An 11,128-nucleotide genomic window follows, 5' to 3' on the forward strand; every position below is an offset into this window, starting at 1 on the left:
TGAGTGCATAACCCATAGAGTTTAACATGTTAACAATATCAGTGTCTGTGTGTGGAGTAGTGACAGTATTATCAAGAATTTTAAAGCATGCTTTAACAATGTCACTATTAACACAGAATTCCTTACCTTTAATAGTGAAGGTGATGGTCTTGTCAGTTGAGTTGTACACTGCAATCGCCCATATTTCCTCCACAACCTCACAGTAGATAGTGGGAGACTCCAACATGGCATATTTGAGCTTACAGCCTTGCACAAAATCCATCATTTTGTGGTAGTCGCCAGATTGCTGAATCCCCTTGTTCACTAGAGCCGTGAAATTGTTCTTCTCATAGATAAAACCAGTTTGAGACATGATTTTGACGACCGGTACCATTGTTAGAGAGTAAAAGTTGCAGAGAGAGAGAGGGTAATTGCTTTTGAGAAAGAAAGAAGTTAGAGCAGATGAATTGAGAATGATAAAAGAAAAGAAGTGAAAATGAATTTTGCTTTTATACTATTTCAAAAATAACTGTCAAAAGTAATAAAGTAAAATAAAGTGACCAATAAAAATTTCCCAAAATAGTCGTTTAAAAAATAAACTGTAAAAAAATTCCATCACTTATCCGTCGTGTTATGCTTACAAACTGTAAGTATACTCGATGGATAATGTTCAGAAAATCAACGACTAAGAATGAGACAATTCGATGGATGAGGATAAATCAGTTATCCGTCGAGATATAAAATATTCCAGAAAAATAATTAATTTTATTGACAAATTGTATATCGACGGATGATCGAACTTGATGGATAATGATCATCCGTCGGGATGTAAATTTTGACTTAGCCAAAATTTCATCCAAGACTGAAAAATCAATTAAATTTCTGGCTGCATTACAACTTGCAAAATATCTGAAAAGATTCAAGAGTAATTAAGCGTACCTAACTCACTTACCAACCTTGAAAAGGTGGATTCATCCAGTGGCTTGGTAAATATATTTGCAAGCTATTTTTCACTTGGAACAAAATGTAGTTCCACGGTACCATTCATTACATGTTCCCTTATGAAGTGGTACTTGATGTCTATGTGCTTTGTTCTTGAGTGCTGTACTGGATTCTCAGTAATGGCAATTGCACTTGTGTTATCACAGAAAATAGGAATTCTTTCCACTTACAGACCATAGTCTAGCAATTGGTTTTTTATCCACAAAATCTGTGCACAGCAACTGCCAGCAGCAATGTATTCAGCTTCTGCTGTAGAAGTAGAAACTGAATTTTTCTTTTTACTGAACCAGGACACAAGCTTGTTTCCTATAAATTGACAGGTTCCTGTAGTACTTTTTCTATCAATTCTACAACCTGCATAATCAGCATCTGAATAACCAGTTAGATCAAAACCAAAATCTCTAGGGTACCAAATGCCAAGTTTTGGTGTACCTTTGAGATATCTGAAAATTCTCTTAATAGCAGTTAAATGAGATTCTCTAGGATCAGCCTGAAATCTAGAACAAAGATATGTAGCAAATATTATATCTGGCCTACTAGCTGTTAAGTATAGAAGTGAGTCAACCATGCCTCTGTAACTTGAAATATCCACAGACTTTTCAGTAGTGTTTAATTCAAGTTTAGTTGCAGTGGCCATGGGAGTTTTTGCAGATGTGCAATCCATTAGTTAAAAGATCATAAATGTATTTAGTTTGACTAATGAATATTCCATCAATAACTTGCTTAACTTGCAAACCAAGAAAGTAAGTTAGTTCTCCCATCATGCTCATTTCATACTTACTTTGCATCAATTTGGTAAAAATTTTGCAAAGTTTTTCATCTGTAGAGCCAAAAATAATGTCATCTACATAAATTTGAACAAGTATGCTAGAGCCATTACCATTTTTAAAGAATAAAGTTTTGTCTACAGTACCTCTAGTGAAGTTATTCTCTAAAAGAAACTTTGGCAAAGTATCATAGCAGGCTCTAGGTGCTTGCTTCAATCCATAGAGTGCTTTCAAAAGATAGTATACATGATCAGGTAGATTTGGATCTTCAAAACCAGGAGGCTGACTGACAAAGACTTCCTCCTCCAAATCTCCATTTAGAAAAGCACTCTTGACATCCATTTGATAGACCTTGAAATTTGCATGAGCTGCATAGGCTAAGAAAATTCTGATGGCTTCAAGTCTTGTAACTGGAGCAAAGGTTTCATCAAAATCTATTCCTTCTCGTTGACAGTAGCCTTTAATAACCAATCTAGCTTTGTTCCTGACTACTATGCCAATTTCATCCATCTTGAATCTGAATACCCATTTGGTGTCTATTGGATTCTTTCCTTTAGGCTTAGGTACCAGCTTCCATACATTGTTCCTTTCAAATTGGTTTAGCTCCTCTTATTTGTCACAACATATGATTCTTTAGTGAAGGTTACTGAATTGCCTCTATCACAAAGCTGGCTGATACTCAACAAATTATGCATGAGACCATCCACTAAGGCAAGCTCCTCAATGATGACATTGTCTTTTGAAATCAAGCCATATCCCATAGTATAACCCTTGCTGTCATCTCCAAAAGTAATACTTGGGCCAGCTCTTTCCTTGAACTCTGTGAGCAGGGTAGAATCTCCAATCATATATCTTGAACAACCACTATCCAAGTAACACAGATTCTTTCTGTTTCCATGCACACATTAAAATCAAATCAAGTTGATTTTGGTACCCAAGTTTTCTTGGGTCCTGCCTTGTTAGCTTTCTTCTTTTGTTTCTTAGGTTTGATCTCATTTAACTTGGGGATATCAGAATCATCCTTAGTCATCTGAGTTGGACTTTTGAAACCATTCATTAAAATAGAATTATAATGCACATTTTGATTAACAGGGAATGGCATGCTATTTGCAAACATGTTATTCCAGTAGGGCATGCTAAATGGCATTTGAGGCATGTTAAATGCAACATAATAAGGATTAGGTGCAAATGACATATTAGCAAATTGTGCATTCATATTCTGTGTAGTCATAGCATTCAAAGGCATAGAGGATATAGTACTCATGTTGGGAAAAGAAGGTGGTACAATCATGGAAGTAGGCATGGCAAGTTTGCAATTAACAGACAGATGATTGACACTACCACACTTAACACAGATTTTTATAGGAGCATACTTATCAGGTGTGTAGTTGTTATGTTTGTTAATCCCTACTTTCCCATTTCTATTGTTTTTCTTTTTAGCCTCTGTTTTAACCTCAATCTTTTCTAGTCTGTCATTCAATTGCTTAATGGACAGATGACCAACATTCACTTTCTTCTCCTTCTTCACTTGACTAGATTCTCCTGAAATAAAGTTTTTAGAAACTGATCCATATTTTTCATTTAACTTGGCAAGTTTGGCTTTACTCACAGGTTTGCTCACAGCTGACGGATGAGGATTTATGTCACTCGACGGATAACCTTTTTGATTATCCGACGGATGACTCTCATCATCCGTCGAGTCAACATCTGTTAGCAATCCTTCAACCAAATGGGATTCTAGCTTCTCTTTACTCTTTTTCCAGGCTGCATCACATAAAGACTCAATACCTTGAACTTTGGTGATTTGAGCATGGACATCTCTAGATGATTTCCATGCCTTAATCACCTCCTGTTCACGATCAAGCTGCTTCTTCAAAATTTCTTCTTTCTTTAAGGACTCAGTTAATTCCTCCTTGGCAATCTTGCATTATATTCTCAATTTTTCAAATTCAATAAACTGAGACTCTAGCACATTATTCCTCTCACTTAAAAACAAATTGTTTTCTTTGATTTTAGCATTTTCCTTAGTGAGGGACTTAAGTGTAACACGCAAATGATATAATTCTGTAGACATGTCATTTATTGCATCATTACACTCAGCTTTAGATAAATGTGCAAGGTTAGAGGTGATTTCCTGATTACTTGAAGAACTTGTCTCTGTTTCATCATACTTGGCCATTAGGGCTAGATTGACATAGCTGACATCTTCATCCTCATCCAAACCATCTGCTGCCCAGTCATTTTCATGTGAAATAAAAGCCCTTTCCTTTTGTTTAAGCAAGTCAAAGTACTTCTGTTTATAATCCACAGGCTCAAACTTCTTTTTGCTGGAATCTGACTTTCTACACTTACTGGCAAAGTGCCCTGCCAAGCCACATTCGAAACACTTGAATTTTGATTTATCCGCCATGTTTCTATTTGGCTTAGCTGCTCCAAAGTTCTTCTTAAACTTGAGCTTGGAAAATCTTCTGGAAAGAAATGCTAGATGTTCATCAATATCATCCATATCATCTTGGCTCAAGGAATCTTCATTTTCTGCTACCAGCCCCTTGCCCTTATTTTCACAGACCTTTGGAGTAGACTCAACAACTTCTATCTTCATCTCCTTCTCTTTCTCTAACTCAGCAACCAGTGCAATGGACCCTCCTTTCTTTCTCCCTTTCTCTATTCTTTCATCTTGCTCTATTTCAAGCTCATAAGTCTTTAGAATGCCATATAGTCTCTCTAGTGTAAACTCCTTGTATTCTTGTGAATTTCTCAAGGAGACTGTCATTGGTTTCCATTCTTTTGGAAAGGATCTCATGAATTTGAGGTTAGAGTCTTTGGTTTGATAGACTCTTCTATGCAGCTTCAGAGCATTTAGTAGCTTTTGAAATCTACTAAAGATATCAGTGAGAGTTTCATATTCTTCACAGTGGAAATGCTCATATTGCTGAATTAGTAGCTGCATCTTGTTTTCTCTAACTTGTTCAGTGCCGTCACAAATTATTTGAATTGTGTCCCAAACCTCCTTGGCTATCTTGCAATTGATGATGTTATCAAACATGTCACCATCAACTCCATTGAATAAGATATTCATGGCCTTCTTATCTTTCCTGACTTGTTCAATATCAGGATCTGACCATTCATGCCTTGGCTTGGGAACATATGGCTCATTTCTAGTTGCAGCTCTCATTGGTACATGAGGACCTCTCTCTATACAATCCACATAGGCCTCATCTTGAGTAAGTAAGTGAAGATGCATCTTTACCTTCCAGTGATGGTAATTATCTTTGTCCAGAAAAGGAATCTTGACTCCAACATCCTTCTTGTTCATCTTGCTGTATGTTGTGATCTTTAAATTCTTTGTGCTTCAAGAGCTTGCTCTCATACCAATTGTTAGTCCCTAACAATACAACAAGAATTACAGAAGGGGGGTTGAATGTAATTCTGGCTACTTTTTTAGATTAATTAAAAGTGGTTCTAACTTAACAATATATAAGTGTTTAATTTGCAAAATACGGAATGAAGAGTTAGATGAATCAAAACACAAGTAATTAAAAACACAAGTCTTTAAAAACTTTCTGGTGGATTTGAATGTATTCACCATATATATATATATATATCAAGAGAACCCTGTGAAGCTTAAGTAGCTCACAACTGCTTACAAATATGAACAACTAAACTTACAAAGAAATGCTACAGAATATAGCTTACAATTGTTTTATGAGAATATATTTGCTTAGACTTCTCTCTGTTCTATTTTGCTTCTCTTGGTTTATATATCACCAAGATTACATAGTAATAAGACAAGATAATAAAACAAAACCTATCAAGTCTAATACCATGTTGCTTCACCACTCTATTCCAGCATCTTTGAATATCTTCATAATAGCATAGAAATGGTAATGCTTCTTTGTTCTCAAAAACCCAGCTGAATAGGCTGCCACATTCCTTTTGCAAACACTCGACGTATGTGACTGTGTTGCCACTGTCAACAAATGTTTGAATTGATCATCCGTCGGGTACATGATTATCATCCGTCGGGTTGTCTTGTTGATCATCCGTCGGGAGCTTTGTTGATCATCCGTCAGTGGCTTTGTTGGTCATCCGTCGGGCAGCTATTTGATACTTGACTTCATTTCACTTATGCAGAATTACAAGACATCTTTTATTTATAATTAATCAACCTATTCTGCATATCTAATTAAAGTCATCATGACTTATATGCTACTACATAATCTATACAAAGGTGTTTGCAGAAATGTGCTACATTACTTATTATTACATAAGCTACTCACTCGATGGATGTCAAATCATCATCCGTCAGGACTATATAGAGTCATCCGTCGGGACTATATGTGATCATCCGTCGAGTGCTACATTTTTCACTAATTTGAATCTATTAAGGTGTTTTGTTAATGTAATAATCAAGTTCACAACATATTCCCTACAATATATATAATTTTATTTAATTTTAGACTGTGAATTTAATATATTTTTGCATTTTTGTAATTTTAAAATTGACAGAGTTTGTAGTTTTTTTTAGAATCGTTGTTATATTGTATACAATAATTTTCCATTTATTTTAGTAAATTTATTATTTTTAACTTGTTTACAACTATATTTTTGCAAAATATTAAATTCTATATATCTAAATATCTACTTTTTGTATAATTTTACATTATATTTGCTGACTTGTGTCTAATTTTTTAGCATAAATATTGAGAATATTTGTGTATTGAAATTTGTAACTTAAAATTCAAAATTACCTTAAAAGTTTTTTCATAACATGTTTATGTGGGGATTATTATGTTATTAAATGTAATAAATTTATTTTTATATGTTTATAATTATTATTTTCTGCTATTTATATCCTTTTAAATTATATTATATAAAATATTTTTTTTAACTTATTTACAACTCTATTCTTGAAAAATATTAAGTTCAATCAATCTAAATATCTACTTTTTGTATAATTTTACATTATATATGTTAATTTATTTTAAATTTTAGCATAAACATTGGAAATACATGTGTAGTGAAATTTGTAACTAAAAATTTAAAGTCATCTTAAAAGTTTTTTTATAAAATTTTTATGTGATCATTATTATTTTACCAAAAACTGATGTGATAAAATTTATTTTTACATGTTTGTTATTATTATTTTCTCTAATATATACCTTTTTAAATTATAAAACATAAAATATATTTTTAAACATGCCAAGTAATTTATAATATATTTTCAAGTCTTTTATATTTGTTTTGTAGTGCTTATGTCATGGTTATTATATCTCATGTATAAATATGTTATATTTTTCCGTATACTTGTTAATTTGATTATTTACATTTTAGTATTTTCTTTGGAACTTATATCTATTTATGTATTATATATTTTAAATTATATTAATATTTTGATATAATTATAATATTTTAAATTAAATTAATTTCTATTTATTTTATTTGTATGAAATATATTTTTAAATATGCCAAGTAATTTATGATATATTTTTAAGTTTTTTTATATCTGGTTTGCGGTGTTTATGTTATTATTATTATATCTCATGTATAAACATGGTACATTTTTTATTTTCCTTTAATTTGATTATTTATATTTTAATATTTTCTTTGGAATTTATATCTATTTGTATTATATATTTTAAATTATATTAATATTTTGATATATTATAATATTTTAAATTAAATTAATTGCATTTTATTATCAATACTTACTTATTATAAATGTATTAGAAACAATTTTACACTGTGTATACATTGGAAGTAGAGGTGGGGTTTTAATATGATTTTAACACTGTGAAATGACATTGTTAGCCACAACCCAGCCACACAACCGTACCATGTTAACTGCCTTACACCAATTATATATTGATATAATTTATAATGGTCGTGATACCGTTGTAGTCAAGTTTTTGGATTTTAAAATTTGATCAACAAATGTGGGTTTACTATAATTTGAAGTTGTAACTTAGCCAAAATGATAATAATAAATAAATCTGAAGTTGTAATTTCTTTGTGAGTTAAATGAATTTGGGGGTCAAAGTTTCGCTAAATTCACAAAATATTGGCTGGACTTAAAAAATAATAATTTGGTGGTCAACGTTACCTTCCGCCTTTTGATATGGTGGTGGCGACCATCAACTCCTCACTAACGGAAGTAAAGGATGAGGGGTAATTTGGGATTTATAAAATTGTAACGGTCATATTGTGTGTCTGTATATAATCATATGACCTTGTAATGAAAACCTAATAACAGAAGTTCAATTTTTTCTCCCTAAATCAGCATCTACTCACTAGCAAACATGAATTATTGTCATTGTGGGAGGCTTGCAGCAGATCGGGTGGTTTGGACTTATGCAAATATTGGGCGGCGATTTAGAAATTGCTCAATGGGTCGTTGTGGTTATTTTCAAAGGGTGAATTTTCCATTTTGTAACAGGGCACATGTTGTGATTCCACGTCTGCTAAGGAGGTTGAGAGATATGGAAAGTGAGCATGAGAAATAATTGTTTGACGTTAAGAAAAAGAAGAGTAAAAAATGGTTGTGTCGAATGGTTATAGCCTTAATTTTTTTCTATTTTGCTTATGTGTGCAGTGCAAATGTTAAGTAATTGAAGTAAGAATGGTAGGTGTTGTTGTAATGAAAATGGTGGATGGAAGTTGAGTAATGAATATGATGGTTGGTACTTGTAAAATGCAGTGAATAAATGTATTGATGGGTTTGTAGTGTCTTTGAATTAATATTCCTTTTAATGTAATGAAAATGGATTATTTTACTTTTTGTTGCAGTAACAAGTGATTGCATTGTAGTTCCAATAAATCCATTAAACACAACATTAGCATAAATCCCAGAACTAGTTGAAAAATACAAATCTAGAAGGTCTTTTATAGGCTGACAAATCCAAAATATAAGAGTCTAGCATCTATAATTCTACATTGATTAAATGGTTAAACACACCTTAAACACAAATCCAAAAGGCCTTTTATAGGCTAACAAGTTTGAATATAAATGCTTGCATAAAAAGAAAAACTCAGTTTAGTTAACATATTTCTTGTTAACTTTTTTGGCCCTGGTGCTTCTTGCTCTTAAAATTTCTTCTCTTGTTATGATAGTCTTTTTCTACTTTTGCCATTGTTTTAGGAGCCACTCCACATGAACTTGCTCCTGGATTAGTTTGTGGAGTTGGAGTATGTGACTGAAAATCCAGTTTCAGTGTCACCTCCTTGGTTTGGTGGTTGAGAAGCACCTGGTGTAATCTCCGTGGTATTATTTTGGCCTTCACCCTGACCTCTATTTTCATTGACTTCTTCTTCAGTAGCATGATTCCCCCCAACATTATCAGCATGTTGTCCTTGCTCAGTGTCTTCTTCATTAGCTTCATTTGACTTCACGACCTGGAAAGAGCATTACAAGTAAGTACAAAATTAAAATAGATTACAATTAAGAACAGTACAAGTTAGCAATGTACCTGTCTCCCACAAGTTCTTTTGTTATGTCTTCATTGATTAAAATTGCTACACCTCAAGCTGTTTTTTTGCCTTCTAAGTTTTATTGCATCAGTCGGGGGTGCTTTTATGTCATTTTTCTTATTTTTTCTAATTTTAGGTCTACCGATGAATGGTTTCACATTTGGAGGGAGAGGCTCTGTGAATCCAGTCTTGATTCATTCATCTCTGCCATTAATTGGTTCCAAAATATGCTTTTAAACCTAACAAACAATTTTAAATGAATAGCATTATAAGCTAATATAATTGCAACAAGTTTTAAAAAATTGCATGTCATAAAAACTTACATTTCCGAACATGTTACTGAAATAGCTTCTATGCACTCCAAAATTAGCCACATTGAAGCCTTTGGAATTAAGGCAAACCAATGCATGGAAGCATGGGATTCCACTGAGCTGCCATTTCTTGCAGGCACAAGTCTTGATTGTCAGATCCACCACAAGCTCATAACCACCAGCAAATGTTTGCACAAGAAATCTAGCACCTCCTGACCAAGTTACATGACATGCAACTGACTTCTTTGTGGCCCTGAAATCAGTGTTCTATAAATATAATGGCCTTGGAATTAATGGACACGTAACTTAATAGACACATAACTTACTCATTCAGTTTCTTAAGTGTATTGCCGCATAACTCTTCAGTCCATCCTTGGGCCTCAGTTTTCCTTCTCTGGATTCTGACCATGACAGCTATGGGTATACTTCTTAGCATTGTCACTATGGGAAGATGTCTATTTTTTTCTAATTGAGGCATTAAATACCTAACAATGATTATTGATAAATAAGTCACTTTTACAATGTTGTCTAAAGCCAAATCTGCTCCACTGTTCTTTTGGCTTAGCATTTAGCCAGTCATAACATTTTTTATCAACTACAGACATTAAATAATAAAGTATTTTAATATTGACACTTTATCTTCAATTAAGAAAACTGGGAGATACTAATAAAGTATTGCTACTTTTTTCATAGCATCAATGTTCCTCTTGTAGTGGTAATCTGTTGTTGACTTTGCAACATTCCAAAGCAAAATCCTCAGCCCTGTCCCCTTGTGAATTTTTTGCATGTTGTTGTACAAATGCATGATACAAAATATGTGTTCAACATTTGGACACAACATATCCAGTTCATTGATTATTCCTTAGGAAAAAATACAGCGCACATAAATATTTCAGTACACATGAATGCTAACAATTAAGTAAGCACAAAATAAATTAATCTGTTACCTTTTGCTTCTCATCAATTATGTTCAGGTTTTCCTTAAATTTTCCAATGAACCATGTACAATTATCTGTATTCTCTGCATCCATAACAGACCAGGCCACATGATACATACCATCATCAGGGTCCATACCCACAGCTGTCAATAACTGCCCCTCATATGGGCCTTTCAAATAAAACCCTTCCAATCCAATAAGTGGCATAAATCCAGCCAAATAACCCAACTTCACTGGACCTAGACAGATGTAAATCCTTTTAAATCTACCCCTTTCCTGACCAGGCTCCTTATCCTCAAGTTCTATGCATATTTTACTTTAAGGCATAACCATTTTCAGTTCATTGCCATAATCCCATAAATTGGCATATGACTCTTCAAGAGTCCCATTTATATTCTTCAAAGCAATGGCATTGGCCCTGTAACACATTGACTTGTTCACTTGACACCCCAAGTCATTGACCACCTTCTTCTGGAAAGCTTCACACTCCCAGCTAGGATCCATTCTTATTTCATCCATATACCTCCTAGATATCCAATATGCAGAGAGCTGTTTTTGTTCCCATGTCAACAGGCAGGCATGCTTACTTTGATAAGTCCAGATTTGGTAACTATCAGTCTTCTGGCATTTGTTGGCATAAATTTTTCACTGACAAGGAGCTGCA

General features: G+C 33.3%; 1 long non-coding RNA gene across 1 annotated transcript; it reads right to left on the reverse strand.

Annotated features, from left to right (window-relative positions):
* Positions 1-9,316: 9,316 nt before the first annotated feature.
* LOC141690766 (uncharacterized) lies at positions 9,317-9,930 on the reverse strand. Its single transcript, XR_012562766.1, has 3 exons — positions 9,853-9,930; positions 9,539-9,779; positions 9,317-9,454 (listed from the first exon to the last, which is right to left on the reverse strand). It is a non-coding gene; the product is annotated as an uncharacterized LOC141690766 (long non-coding RNA).
* Positions 9,931-11,128: the final 1,198 nt, after the last annotated feature.

Source organism: Apium graveolens, chromosome 10, assembly GCF_009905375.1.
Source record: "Apium graveolens cultivar Ventura chromosome 10, ASM990537v1, whole genome shotgun sequence".
NCBI classification, from domain to species: domain Eukaryota; kingdom Viridiplantae; phylum Streptophyta; class Magnoliopsida; order Apiales; family Apiaceae; genus Apium; species Apium graveolens.